General features: G+C 41.8%; 1 long non-coding RNA gene across 1 annotated transcript in view; it reads left to right on the top strand.

The window, feature by feature from the left end:
- Positions 1–425: 425 nt before the first annotated feature.
- LOC118153976 (uncharacterized) overlaps positions 426–14,412 on the top strand; it is a 209,086-nt gene continuing 195,099 nt past the window's right edge. Inside the window, exons 1-2 of the long non-coding RNA XR_008481852.2 lie at positions 426–806; positions 7,360–7,425. This is a non-coding gene — a long non-coding RNA (uncharacterized LOC118153976). The remainder of the gene's footprint in view (positions 807–7,359; positions 7,426–14,412) is intronic.

Here is a 14,412-nt window from a genome sequence, read left to right as displayed (position 1 = left end):
AGCTCCATCAAGTCGTTTATGTTCTTCTCTAAGCTGGTTATTCTAGCTAGAATTTCGTCTAACCTTTTTTCAAGGTTCTTAGTTTCTTTGCATTGGGTTAGAACATGGTCTTTTAACTCAGAGAAGTTTATTATTATCTACTTTCTGAAGCCTGCTTCTGTCAATTCGTCAGATTCATTCTCTTTTTTTTGTTGTTCCCTTGATGTTGAGGAGTTGTGATCCCTGGGAGGAGAAGAACTGCTCTGTTCTTTGGTGGTTTCATCCCTTTTGCGCTGGTTTTCCCCATCTTTGTGGATTTATCTCCCTTTAATCTTTGAAGTCGGTGATTTCAGGAGTCTCTGAGTGGAAGTTTTATCTACTGAGGTGGAGCTGTATCTTTTTTGGCCTCTAGAGGGCGCTGCTCGGCTCTCCCGGGTTCAGTCAGGTTGCTGGGTGGGTGGTCCTTCCCTGGGCTTTGTTTGCAGGTGAGATTGGCCCCGCCTTCCCAATGGCCTCTCTCCCAGAGCTCGATCTTCCTGGTTGGGGTCAAGCTGGTGTATTTGCCGCCTAGCTCTCTAGTCAAGGGCTTCAGTTTGAGCTCTGTGGAGGTGGGGCCTGCCAGGCCTTATGATCTGTTTCCCTGCTTTCAACTCTGCCTCCCTCTGTGGGAAGGTCCGTCCTGCTGGCTTTAGTCCCAATTCCCACCCAGGTCCCTGCGACAATTTGCCACGCCCGGCGGTAGCCGCTGCTCAGCTTTGCGTGGACAAACCGCGGCGCCCCACAGTCTGGCAGGGCCCCCGTGGACCGTGGGTCGCAGGAGAGATGAGGTAAGCAGGATCCGAAACGGAGCATTGGAGGCGGGGAGGTTAATTCCCCTGACCTTCCAAGCCCCTGCACGTTTCGGGTGGGGACGCTGCCCCCCCATCTTGATTTGCCCTGTGGCTTGCTCCCGCCCTGTGGCTCCTTCCCTGGGCCTAAAATCAGTGCCCTATCAGTCCTACCAAAACAAACCCAGCATCCTTTGGAATCGTGAAGTCCTCTAGTCCTCTGAGTCTCATTCGCTGGGAGCTGCATTCCAGTGCTGTCTTCTCTCGGCCACCTTGGCGCCCCCAGACCAACAGTAGTTTTATAGACAAAGTAATTAGTGCTCCAAGACTCAGTCTGGCTCTCTGGGGTTCCCACAGCTTGTCACCTCTCAGTGTCACTCACCTTATTCCTGCTTCTCTGACCTCAATGTGCTATGGTCATCTTGGGACCTTGCTAAAAACAGGCTGATTCAGGAGAGTTCCCGGGTGGGTTTGGAGCAGCTTAGGCATTTCTAACAAGCTCCCATGAAATGTTAATGCCGCCAGTCCCAGGACCACACTTTGGATGACAAGGGTCTAGAGTAGGGGCTGCAAACTATTTCTGTAAATAACATACACTGCCCAAGCCACACCCACTGGTGTCTATGGCTAACGAATGGCAGAGTTGAGTGGCTGCAACGGAGGCCGAAAAGCCCACAAAGCCTAACATATTTACTTATCTGGCTTTTTGCAGAAAAAGTTTGCAGAATGAACCCCGGCTCTAGAGTCAATTAAGGCTGTTGATTCAAATTGTGTGGGAAATTTCCAGACACACTGATGCCTGGACCCAACCCCCAGAGATTCTGATTTAATTGCTCTAGGGTGTAGCTTAATTATCTGGGTGTTTAAAGGCTTCCAGGCAATGCATATGGGCTGCAGGCCCCAATGGGTTAATTGGAGCACCATGTGGTGCCCTTCCTCCCCCCTCTCCTTCCCTCCTCCCAAGTTCAACTGTGTGACTTTCATTTTTAGATTTGGAATTTGCAGCTGATTTCTGCAGCTGCTTTGGGAACAGATTTTAAGGAGAAAGTTAGAATGCACAGCTGAGTACTGTGGCTCCCCTGCCCCCAGCACATTTATATGCAAATAGCCAAGAGCCTTGTTTTTGCAACCACTAAAATTGAATCAGAATCCAGAAATCCTTTTCTGTTGCTTAACCTTCCATGATTTTTCCCTTGCTTTTCCGGGCACATTTCTACCTCTCTTGTTTTTCCTCCTGCATCCTCTAGTGCATGGTCAGGCTTTTGCTGCCTCCTTGTTAATCAAAACAGATTAAACCTCATTTTCTTATAGCTGTATTTGCTGGGAGATGTCAGCAGTTAGCATTTCTCAATTTCTACAGGGAAGGGAGCATCCTACTGTGTAGCAATAAGATAAAATTGTTGGAAAAAGAAACATCCCGAAGCTGACAGTGGAGGTAAATACTTGTCTGAGGCTGGAGGTGATTTTAAGAGACTCTCTGATCTCTCTCCTTTTCCCAAAGGGGCAGAGAGGGACTTGGGAACAATAGCCACCTAGCTTAGTGCAGATCTCCTCCAGGCGGATGTTCTGCTAAAGGAACATCTTTTAGAGTCTCAAAGGATGCATCTCTTGTGACTGCATGATTACATTCCCCCTCCTTCTGGCCTTATAGCTGATCATACCTAGAAGAGGTTCCTTTTGGGCCTACGGAGGCAAACTGGGAGGAGCTGACACAGCCTCAGAAGAGAGGGTCTTTGTGTGCCCCTTGGACATTTTGCCCTGGGTGGAAGAAAACTTTCAGGAGAAGCCCCCTGAAAGCTTTAAAACTGTAAGGTGATGATTTTCAAACATGGTTGCATTTCAGAATCATCTAGAGAGCTTTTTAAAAGTGCCTATATCTTAGACCTCAATCTCTTGATGTGCTGGGTCTGGGGTGTGGCCTGAGCACTGGTATTTTTTTTTACATTTTCTTGTGAAATAATTTAGACTTTCAAAAAAGATACAAAGGAGTACAAATAATTACTATGCATCCTTCATCCAGCCTTCCCAAGTGTTCATAATTTACATAACCACAGTTCTCTAATCAAAATAAAAATCAGATTGCATGTAGTGGTGTGTTCTACCGAGCCTAGATTTTGCCAATTGCCACACTAACGCTTTTTTGCCATCATCTCACGTTGCATTTAGTTGTCACGTCTTGTTCTCCTCCTTTAATCTGTGACAGTTCTTCAATCTTTGTCTTTCATGACCTTGACACCTTGTAAGAGTACCAGACAGTAATTTTGTAGAATATCTTTTTATTTGGTTTTGGGCAGAATATAATGGAAAACTCCCTACATGATTCTAATGTGCAGTTAGGACTGAGGACTCTGATCCAGTGTAGTGGGTACAAGGCCGTCATGCTTAGCAAATTACCCTCTAGCATCATGGGAAAACTGTGGTAGGGGCTGGAGGAGACAGTAAGGGTTCACAGAACCCGATTGACCTCCGGTTTGGTCTCTTCCCCAGGTCTCCTGCATCTCTGTTCTTTGTTTTCTTTTTCTCTCTTTCCACCTTTATATCCAGGTCACGGATTAGAGACCTCATTTGGTATTAGCCCAGCTCCCTCATGCAACACTGACATGGAGTTATTTTCAAAATTGGATAATTTTCTCCTCTGTTTGAAATCCTGTGAGTGGGGACCTATCTTCCTAGAAGGCTCTCCGTGATGGGGGCAAAGTCTATGCTCCGCTCCTCTGTCCTCGCCGCTTCCCACTCACTCACCCTGGCAGTTCTGGGAGGTGGGCACGAGTCAGCCTCTAGGCCTTTGTTCTTGTGGTTGCCACTACCAGATGCCCTTCTTTCAGAAGACCATGCCGCTATATCCCCATTTCCTTCCGGTCTTGACCTCCTGGTCTGGCCCACCTCTTCCCCTACATCCTCACATCACCCCTGCTCCATGTAGAGGGAATCAGCTACATCTCCCTACATCTCCAGAACCCAGGGGAGTGGCTGGTACAAAACAGGGACTCAATATATATTTGTTAAATAAATGAAAGAAATAGTAGCTGGAAGGAATTTTTTCTAAAGTTCAATTATTGCCAGAGAGGATATTTCATTTAAAATGCTGAGCACAATTATTTCAAGTGATCTCTCCTTTTTAAATCAGTTGCCCAGCTTCCCTTTGTGTTAAGTGCACATCTCCTTTGGGCACGTTCCATTTTTCCAGTTCCTCTGTTTCTTCTGCACACAGAAAGATGGCCTCAGAGATGAGGATTGGGTGGGAGCAGGTTGTCAAGTACGTGTATTTTCCCTTTTCTCCTTGTCACAGTTATAAGCTGTAAAGAATGTTTGAGTACCCCATGTGACCCTGACAAGTCTTTCTGCAGTGCCTTCTCAGAGATAAATCTCTCTGCTGGTATTTGAGAAGAAAGAAGGGAATCAGGTATCTCTCGCTCATAAAAATAATTATCCATCGTTTTTTTTGTGTGCTAAGCAATGTGCGTGTGTGTGTGTGTGTGTAAAATTTACGTTTATTAAAATCCTAAGTGGTAAATAATGATCATCACTATTTTATAGATATGACGCCAGAGTCTTAGAGAGGTTGAACCAGCTGGTAAACTCTGGGGCTGAGATTTAAACCCGGATGTTTTGATGCTGCAACCAGTGGTCCTAATACTGCCTACTATTTTGATAGCTCCCTATAAACCTAATGGAAATAAGAGGAAGCTGGCACCTTGCAGGCAATGCTGGCTTTGTGTTGCCTTAGAGACTAGGAGAATACAGATATTCTGATTTTAAACACTGAGAATTAGGCCGGGCGCGGTGGCTCACGCCTGTAATCCCAGCACTTTGGGAGGCGGGTGGATCATGAGGTCAAGAGATCGAGACCATCCTGGTCAACATGGTGAAACCCCGTCTCTACTAAAAATACAAAAAAATTAGCTGGGTGTGGTGGCGTGTGACTGTAATCCCAGCTACTCAGGAGGCTGAGGCAGGAGAATTGCCTGAACCCAGGAGGTGGGGGTTGCGGTGAGCCGAGATCGCGCCATTGCACTCCAGCCTGGGTAGCAAGAGCGAAATTCCGTCTCAAAAAAAAAAAAAAAAAGACTGAGAATTAGCTGCAGGGCTTAGTCACTGTTCAGGTCTATTCAACCTGCTTTGCCTTCATGGGCCCACACCTGCCAACCATTTTGGTGGTTCTCAGTGTGGTCCTGGGGCAGCGGCAGCAGTGGCATCACCTGGAAGTTGTTTGTTAGAAGTGCAAAATCCCAGCTTTTTACTCATGACCTCCTGAATGAGAAACTCCAGGTCGGGGTCCAGGATCTGTGATTGGTCAAGGCCTCTAAGTGATTCCAATACTGGCCCAAGTTTGAGAGCCTTTAATATGGTGGTTAGCATAGTAATCTTCTGGCTCCAAAGTTCCAGTTCAGTGACAGCCCTGCTGCTTACTGGCTGTGTGGCCTTGTTGCAAATTACTTCGTATCTTGGTGCTTCTGTTTGCTCATCTGCATAGTGGGGATAATCATAGTACCTACCTCATTTTTTTTAAGATTAAATGAAATATATATGAACTTATTTAAACAATTAAAGCTATTTCACATTAGCTATTTATACATTCTCTGTCTATAATTATACTTTCTGTTCACCAAAAACTGAAAAAACACAAAAAACAAAAAACCTAGTACTTTTTACCGCCTGGCCGGCCTGGATCCTTTAAAGAGGACCCAGCATCTCTGAGGCTGTAGTGTGTAAGCCTTTACAAGGCTAGGCTGCTAACGAGTCTAGGTTGAACTCGTTTCAATTTGCTTCAAGAATGACCCAGATCTATGCCATGTGTAACCAAAGGCTGTATTCCCTGTACCAGCTCTGTTGAGCCCTTCAGCACTTGTTTGCAAAGTGGACGATTACTTCAAGAGGATGATCACTCAAGGCACAGTGATATTTACCTAGCTTTTGCCTCCTGACTCACGATGCAGAACCAAATAACTCGGATGAGTTTGATGAGACCAGAGGCCAAGACAGGAAAAAACTTTGTAGCAGAATATTCACAAACCAATCATTATTCATAGCACAGCCCAGCCTTGTCAGAAGCCCAGAGATGAACAGAAATGTTATTCTTCTCTGGAACATCTCAGGAAGCTGCATTTATAACAGATTCCCTACTACTCTAATGTCTAAGCATAGGCTGGCTAAACTGACTGGTTTATTCATTTTCAGAGGATATTGAGAGAGAGAGAATTAGGAAAGGGGAACTGCAGGAGGGAAAGGTGATTAGGTTAATTTAAGATTTTTCTAGAATGCTAAACAATTAATAGCCAAGAAAATTTGAAAGCAAAGAAGAGTGGAGGCATTGAGTTTGTCTTAATAAACATCCACACATACTCTAAAATTACAGTAATTAAAACAGAATGGCACTAGAGAAACCAAAGAAAGATGTTGACAAAAAATAGATCCTTCTATAATGTAAAATAAGTATATGTTAAGGAGATAAACTTGGGTCAAAAAAGGATCTGGATATGTTATTTCATTATTGGTACTATTAGGTTGTTTTTTTTTTTTTTGCGAAGTCTTGCTCTGTCACCCAGGCTGGAGTGCAGTGGTGTGATCGCTGCTCACTGCAACCTCTACCTCCTGGGTTCAAGTGATTATCCTGCCTCAGCCTCCTGAGTAGCTGGGACTACAGGCATGCACCACCACACCCAGCTAATTTTTTGTGTTTCAGTAGAGCTGGGGTTTCACCATATTGGCCAGGCCAGTCTCAAACTCCGGACCTCAAGTGATCTGCCCGCCTTGGCTCCCCAAAGTGCTGGAATTCCAGGCATGAGCCACTGCACCCAGCCAGTGGTAGGACTAGTTTTAAAGCTACTCAACCAAGTTATTCCCTTCTAAATACCAACTACTGAAATAAATTCAAAGTGCCTTAAAGATATAGGTGTAAAAATGGAATCACACATCCACCCAAACAGAAAGAATTTATAAAAAAGAAAAATATATATAGGTGAACATCTGGTGGAACATTTCCCTATCTCTGGACAGGAAAAGACTTTTGAAGTTCAAAAGCTGCACATTTTAGGCCTTAGAAAAATTAGACATACACACCTCCCCTGGATCAGGTTTTCTTTTGGTATTCTTAACAACAAATGAAAAGTCAGTTCTAGGACAACAAGGAATAGAGGCCAGGCAAAGGCTTATCTTACTACACTGTCCAAGGCAGTGTAGGACAACATTCAGGTTTTTCCACTCCACTATTAAGCCCTTTGCCCAATGTAAGATTACTATGATCATCTAAGCTATCCAGGTGGTACTCCTTCCCTAAGCCAATGTGGCTCACATGGTCTTAGGGAATGAAAATTGAGGGCTGGCCCACAGCCCACTGCTATGTCTCAAAGGAGGGAAGGTAGATGCAATGGTGGGTAATCACCAAACACATTTGTTTTCCTGCTAGGTACTTGGGCAAACTACATTTTCCAGGAGATTAAGTGGGGTCAGTTGACTGAGTTGTGGCCAGCGTGGGTGTGGAGATGTACAATCCTTTCTTTATCTGGCTGATAACAATCTCCATTTTCTCTTCTTGTTCCTGGTGACCATGAAGGACACACATTGAAGGTAGCAGCACCACAGGATGGAAGCCATAGGAAAGCTGTTCAACTGACAAGAGGTATGTTGCAAGTCAATCTTCGTTTTGTTCAGCCATAGAGATGTCATTATCTTCCCAAAGTAGTCTGGCCAACCCAAGCTCAACAACTGTTGTCATCCTCAACTCTTAGGTAAAAAGATGGACACATCAAAACACAATCCAATTCCTTGCTTAGTTTGAGGAAGAATCAATGAACAGATACCCCCTTTTTTGCATTAAGTATGGAGTAGGCATAATTTCTGAACCAAAAGGGAGTTCTCATAATAACATTGCAAACTTTGCTTGCTCTTTCATTGTTCTTCATCAATATTTTTCTTCTGGGACAGGGTACAGAGTGTCCTTTTAACTTGCATAATAATCAGAGTTGAATTTCATCTTTCCTCTATATTTTTCTCCAAGAGAAAAGAAAGAGAGCTCAGCCAGGTGGTCACCAGTTATAAAAGGGGATTTGCCAAGTGTTTCCCAGAGCACAGTATTCAGTGGAATTCTTTCATTTATTTAGTAAACACTTAATGGGAAGCTAATATGTGTCAGGGACTGTTCTGGTGCTTGGGATACTTCAGTGAGGAAAATAGATAATCCTTGTCTTCATAGAGACTACTTTTTCCTCATCAAGCAGTGAGAGATTTTCAATATGATTTTCTTTGAAATGAATTTAATAAATAAGTAAATTACATAAGTGCCATGGAAAAGGTAAAAAGTAAAGCTGATAAGGAGAGCATCAGTGGGGGTTGTTTGCAGAATTAAAGAGGGTGGTCATGGCAGATCTCACTGAGAAAGCTTTGAGAAGACCCCAAGGAGATGACCAAAGTAGCTGTATGTATGTGCATATATACAGGAAGATAATTCTAGAAGGGCTAGTGCAAAGTTTTAAGGCAGAACACGTGCCTGGCCTATTTCAGGAGGCCACTGTGGCTGGCATAGAGAAGCCCATGTGGGAGAATAGCAGAAGATGAGTTTGTAGAGGTCGGAGGAGAAGGGCACAATGACATCACAGGGAGCTCTCAGCGCATTGTAAGACTTTTGTTCTTTGGGAGAATTGGAGAGCCATTCAGTCACATGAGACAGAAACGTAACTCAAACTTGATTCCAAGGGTAGTTTATTGGCTCACATACCTGAGTCAGAATAAAGGCTCCCCAAATCAAAGTGTTGGGGAAGACACCAAGGGACCCAGTTTGGGTCACATGTTCTCTCAAATCAATCATTGAAAACAAGTCCTGTGATTGTCCAGCCTGGGTCCTATGTGTGCCTGTCTGGACAGAGTAGGAGTGGAAGGCCAGCTCCAGAAATTGCGTAAGAAGAGTTTTCTCCTAGGCTGAAGGGCTTCATCCTCAGAGGCAGCAGGATTGGATGATTAGTAGGCAAAAACATCAATGTGGACTCCAAAAGTGAAGAAAGCCAGCACAAAGGGAGAGACTTGATTGTGTAGAAACATAAAAAGAAGTCTGCGTGTCAGAAAATATCACAATCAAGATTATAAAGCACAAGTAGAAAATTATATGCAGGAAATAATAACAAAAGAATGATACTCTTAGTATATAAAGTGCTCATAAATGTCAATGAAAAATTAAAATCCCAATTGACAAATGATCAAAGAACATGAACAGATTAGTTCCTTAATCAGAAAATATAAATAGCAGATAGAAATCTGTTCACCCACCTTAGTACACAAAAAATGCAAGTTAAATAATAATGACAAATGTTTCTCATGCTGACATGTTTGAATGTCCATATTTATAGGCCCCTCAAGGTCAGTGAGGGGTCTACAAAATGGCAATTCTCACATGTAATTGCTAGCAGGTTTGACTTTACAAAGTAATTTAATAATAAGTATCAAGTGTTTGTGATCCCTGAAAATCCTCTTCTGGGAATATACCCTGATGTAAACAAAAATTTGTGACCAAAGGTGTTATTTGTCGTTTCATTCAAAATAAAAATAAAAAACAAGTTTCATTCAAAATAAAAATCAAAATCAAACGTAAGTATCATAGAATAGGGAAGTAGAAATAAAAATTACAGCCATACAAGGAAATACTTTTAATTGACCTGGAAAATTTTTACTTGATAAAATGCTTGTGGTACAACCACTTGAAAAAGTAGTATACATAAGTTATATACAGTATGATTCAATTATAAAATAATATGAAATAAAACAAATCAAGAATATTATTTGTGATTCTAAGTTTTTGACAATTGGTACATATTTCTTGGATAGCTGAATCCATTGATTGAACAATCCATTGAAATATGGGTGGGTAGATAGATAGATAGATAGATATAGTTAACCTGGGTGGTTTTTGATATCTTTTCTCATTTCTGCTATGAATTTATGTTATGTGGGGTTTCTGCTTCATGTTATATCGATCTTGATAAATTTTTTTTTTTTAATTTTTTATTGGATTTTAGGTTTTGGGGTACATGAGCAGAGCATGCAAGACAGTTGCATAGGTACACACATGGCAGTGTGCTTTGCTTTCCTTCTCCCCTTCACCCACATTTGGCATTTCTCCCCAGGCTATCCCTCCCCACCTCCCCCTCCCACTGGCCCTCCCCTTTTCCCCCCAATAGACCCCAGTGTTTAGTACTCCCCTCCCTGTGTCCATGTGTTCTCATTGTTCATCACCCGCCTATAAGTGAGAATATGCGGTGTTTCATTTTCTGTTCTTGTGTCAGTTTGCTGAGGATGATGTTCTCCAGATTCATCCATGTCCCTACAAATGACACAAACTCATCATTTCTGATTGCTGCATAATATTCCATGGTGTATATGTGCCACATTTTTCCAATCCAGTCTATTATCAATGGGCATTTGGGTTGATTCCAGGTCTTTGCTATTGTAAACAGTGCTGCAATGAACATTCGTGTACATGTGTCCTTATAGTAGAACGATTTATAGTCCTTTGGATATATACCCAGTAATGGGATTGCTGGGTCAAATGGAATTTCTATTTCTAAGGCCTTGAGGAATCGCCACACTGTCTTCCACAATGGTTGAACTAATTTACACTCCCACCAACAGTGTAAAAGTGTTCCTTTTTCTCCACATCCTCTCCAGCATCTGTTGTCTCCAGATTTTTTAATGATCGCCATTCTAACTGGCGTGAGATGGTATCTCAATGTGGTTTTGATTTGCATCTCTCTGATGACCAGTGACGATGAGCATTTTTTCATATGATTGTTGGCCTCATATATGTCTTCTTTCGTAAAGTGTCTGTTCATATCCTTTGCCTGCTTTTGAATGGGCTTGTTTGTTTTTTTCCTGTAAATCTGTTTGAGTTCTTTGTAAATTCTGGATATCAGCCCTTTGTCAGATGGGTAAACTGCAAAAATTTATCTTTTAAAAAAAATCTCCAATTTCTTTAACTTGTTATTGGTTAGTTATGTATAAAATTTAATATGGTCATATTCAAAATTTAATTTCTATGTTGCTATCCTTTAAAAATTACTCATAAGAGTTACAGATGGTCTAGTTTAATGGATTTTCAAAGAATCCAGATTTGGTTTGATTTTTAATAGTTTTTATTATTTTAAAAATTTTTCAGTTTTATGTACATATATGTGTGTACATATATGTACACATTTCATACATATATATGAAATCCTCATTTTTGGATTTTTTTCTGTTTCAAAAATATATGAATGCTTTTAAAACTTCTTTCTTTTTTATTTTTAATGAAAAAAATGCTCTAATGCACAATTAGAGCATGTAAAACTGAATTTTCCTCTAAATAGTGCTTTGGATTCATCTCATATTTTCAATAGTGTTTGTTGTAGTTTGTTCAGGCGACTGTAACAAACCTTAGACGGGTAATTGGCCACAACAGAAATTTATGACTCACAGTTCTGGAGGCTGGAAGTCCATAATCTAGGAGCCAACAGGTTCTCTGCCTGGTGAGGGCTCTTTGCTTCCTAGATGGCACCTTGTTGCTGTGTCTTCACATGGCACTAGGGGCAAGGCGGTTCCTGTCTATCTCTTTTATAAGAGCACTAATTCCATTTGTGAAAGGAGAGCCCTCAAGATGTAATCACTTCTTAAAGGTCCCTCCTCATCATAATGGCATTAGGTTCCAAGATACGAATTTTGAGACAGGGTGGGGGGTCACCAGTGTTCAGACCATAACAGTGTTCTTGGTATTGTTACTTTCTAAATAATACATCATTTTATTCTTCATACCGTTCTTAAGAATGCATTTAGATAATTACTTTAAAAATATTATGGTAACCACCCTTTTAATATTTAGTGGTTAATATTGATATTTATTGCCAGCTTTATTGCATGCTGATTAAAATATAAGGTCTTGGCAGGGTGCTGTGGCTCACACCTGTAATCCCAGCACTTTGGGAGGCTGAGGTGGGTGGGTCACTTGAGGTCAGGAGTCCAAGACCAGCCTGTCCAACACTGGGAAACCCCGTATCTACTAAAATTACAAAAATTAGCTGGGTGCGGTGGTGGGCACCTGTAAACTCAGCTACTTGGGAGGCTGAGGCAGGAGAATAGTTTGAACCTGGAGGCAGAGGTTGCAAGTGAGCTGAGATCATGCTGCTACACTCCAGCCTGGGTGATAGAGTGAGACTCCATCCCCTCCACCCCCACCAAAAAAGGCCTTTATCTAAGAGAAGGGCACAAAATTTACATGGCAAGAAATAGCATTCATGTGGAGTTTGAACCTTGAATCTGACCAAATCTTTATTTCAGAGTATTTTACACTGGAAATGGCTAGATACCTGTACTTGACAAATATAAGTTCTTTTCCCACAATCTCCTCTGATCATTTGAATAGAGCTTAGAAGCAGTTTTTTGGGGGTGAGGGGTCAGAGAACAGCTACATTATTTTATACATCTGAGTTGTGACATATAATTTTTATCCTTTACAAACAATTACAAAATTATTGTAAGTGTTCTGAAATAGCAAATAGGAGTTAAATAGACAAACACAAGTAGCTGAAAGGGATCTATTTTAAATTGGGCCATTAGGGAAGGCATGTCTAGAAAGTGACATTATAGCTGAGATCTCAGGGACGAGAAGGTACCAGACCCGTGAAAATGGAAAGAAAGAGCTTTCAAGTTCAGAGCCTTAAGGATGGAAATAACTTGACCTGTTCTAGCAGTGGACAGAAGGCCAATATGCTGGCAGCATTGTAAACCAAAGAGTCACCAGGGAAGAGGCTAGAAAAGAGTATCATTTAGATTCTTACCCTTTTTACTTAAATATTTTGATGGTCTGTGCATCAGTTAGTATAGGACAGGTTACCACAGTGTAACAAATGAGCCCTTGATCTCAAAACAATTTAATTTCTCAGTCATGCCGCCTTCTCACTGGAGTTGCCTGAAACTCCATGTCTTCACTCCTGGATCTGTGGTGACAGACAACTGTCTGGGATGTTGCTGATTATTACCATAGGGGAAAGAATAGAGAATGAGTCTTCATGTTTCTGCCTGATGTGACACATGTCCCTTCTGCCCCCGTATTGAACAAAGGAAGTGACACAGCCATGTCCAATTTCAGTAGGACGAGGGAGTATAATCTTCTCCTGGGGAAGGGAAGTGCTTATTGGTATAGTTATCTCCTTGCAAATGTACGTCCTCTATACATGTGAACTAAGAAGTAGAGAGAAGTGTACTGCCTTTTCTCTTTACAGATTCGCTAGTTATTATCAGAGAAAAGATGAGTTTAAAAAATTCACGCCATCCGTATTTTTGTCAGTGTGTACGTGTTTTAAGACCTCAAATTTCCCACTTTTCTAAATGATAGCAACACAATTTCTCTTCACTTCATGGGTCCAACTTGAGGGCAAAGTTTAAATCAACTTCAGTAGAATAAAATTTCACAATTACTAAATAATTGTAAGAATCATTTCTTCTTTGGGTGAAGCATCCTCCACTAAAGAAAGGACTATTTGCCAACAGTACCAAATAGCATAATCTGATGTTTATAATTTACTAAGTGCTTTTGCAAACGATTGGCATTTTGTTCACGTTTACATTTGTAAGAGAGTTCAAGTATGTATTAGTATTTACATCTTCTAAACCAAGAAATGGAGGCAGTTTCGTTCTCAGATTCCCACAGCTGGGCCAGTACATTGGTATCATTATCCCTTTCATCTCTGAGAACCACCAGTAGAGTTAAGCAATCTTTGTTGGCACCTTCAGTCAATGCAAGGCACAGGGGCAGAAATGTTGGGGGAGAAACTTTCATAAGAGGGCCAGGCAGAGATACACAAATTTGCTGGAGATGAAAAACTGCATCTAGCAGGGCTAGAATCATGTCACATTATCTTTCTTTTTTCTTTGTTTTTGAGACAGAGTCATGCTCTGTCACCCAGGCTGGAGTACAGGTGTACGATCTTGGCTCACTGCAACCTCCACCTCCTGGGTTCAAGCAATTCTTCTGCCTCAACCTCCTGAGTAGTTGGTAGTTGGGATTACAGGTGCTTTCCATCATGCCTGGCTAATTTTTATAGTTTTAGTGGAGACAGGGTCCCACTATGTTGACTAGGCTGGTTTCAAACTCCTGACCTAAGGTGATCCACCAACCTCGGTCTCCTGAAGTGCTGGGATTATAGGCGGGAGCCACCACGCTCAGCCATGTCACATTATCTTTACTGCTGTTCTGAAGCATTTGTGTTGAGGTTGCCCACTGAAGTGTAAGACTGTCCTATCTATAATTTTTGTCTCATCCAACCTTTTTATTACAGGAAAAATGCTCCTCTGGTACAGCAGTTTGAAATACTTTATATCCTTAAACTATTAAGCCTTTGTCTTGGTTTGATAAAGGGGCTGGCTTTCTTTATTGCCTCCTCAAATATAACCCTGATACCACTCTGTAGGAGATGAAGGGAACTTAATTTGGTGGAATGCATATTCCATTTTCAAAAGAACATTGGGTGTTTCCTGTTGTGATTTTTTGGTGGCCCATTGCTAAGCTCTTAACGATTCCGTAATCCTGTCAATTCCATCAACAGTAGACTGAGAATCATTGCTGCCTTGGGTGTATAGGCAGCACAGT

This window comes from Callithrix jacchus, chromosome 5 (assembly GCF_049354715.1).
Source record: "Callithrix jacchus isolate 240 chromosome 5, calJac240_pri, whole genome shotgun sequence".
NCBI lineage: Eukaryota > Metazoa > Chordata > Mammalia > Primates > Cebidae > Callithrix > Callithrix jacchus.
This window is presented reverse-complemented; position numbering and strand designations above follow the sequence as displayed.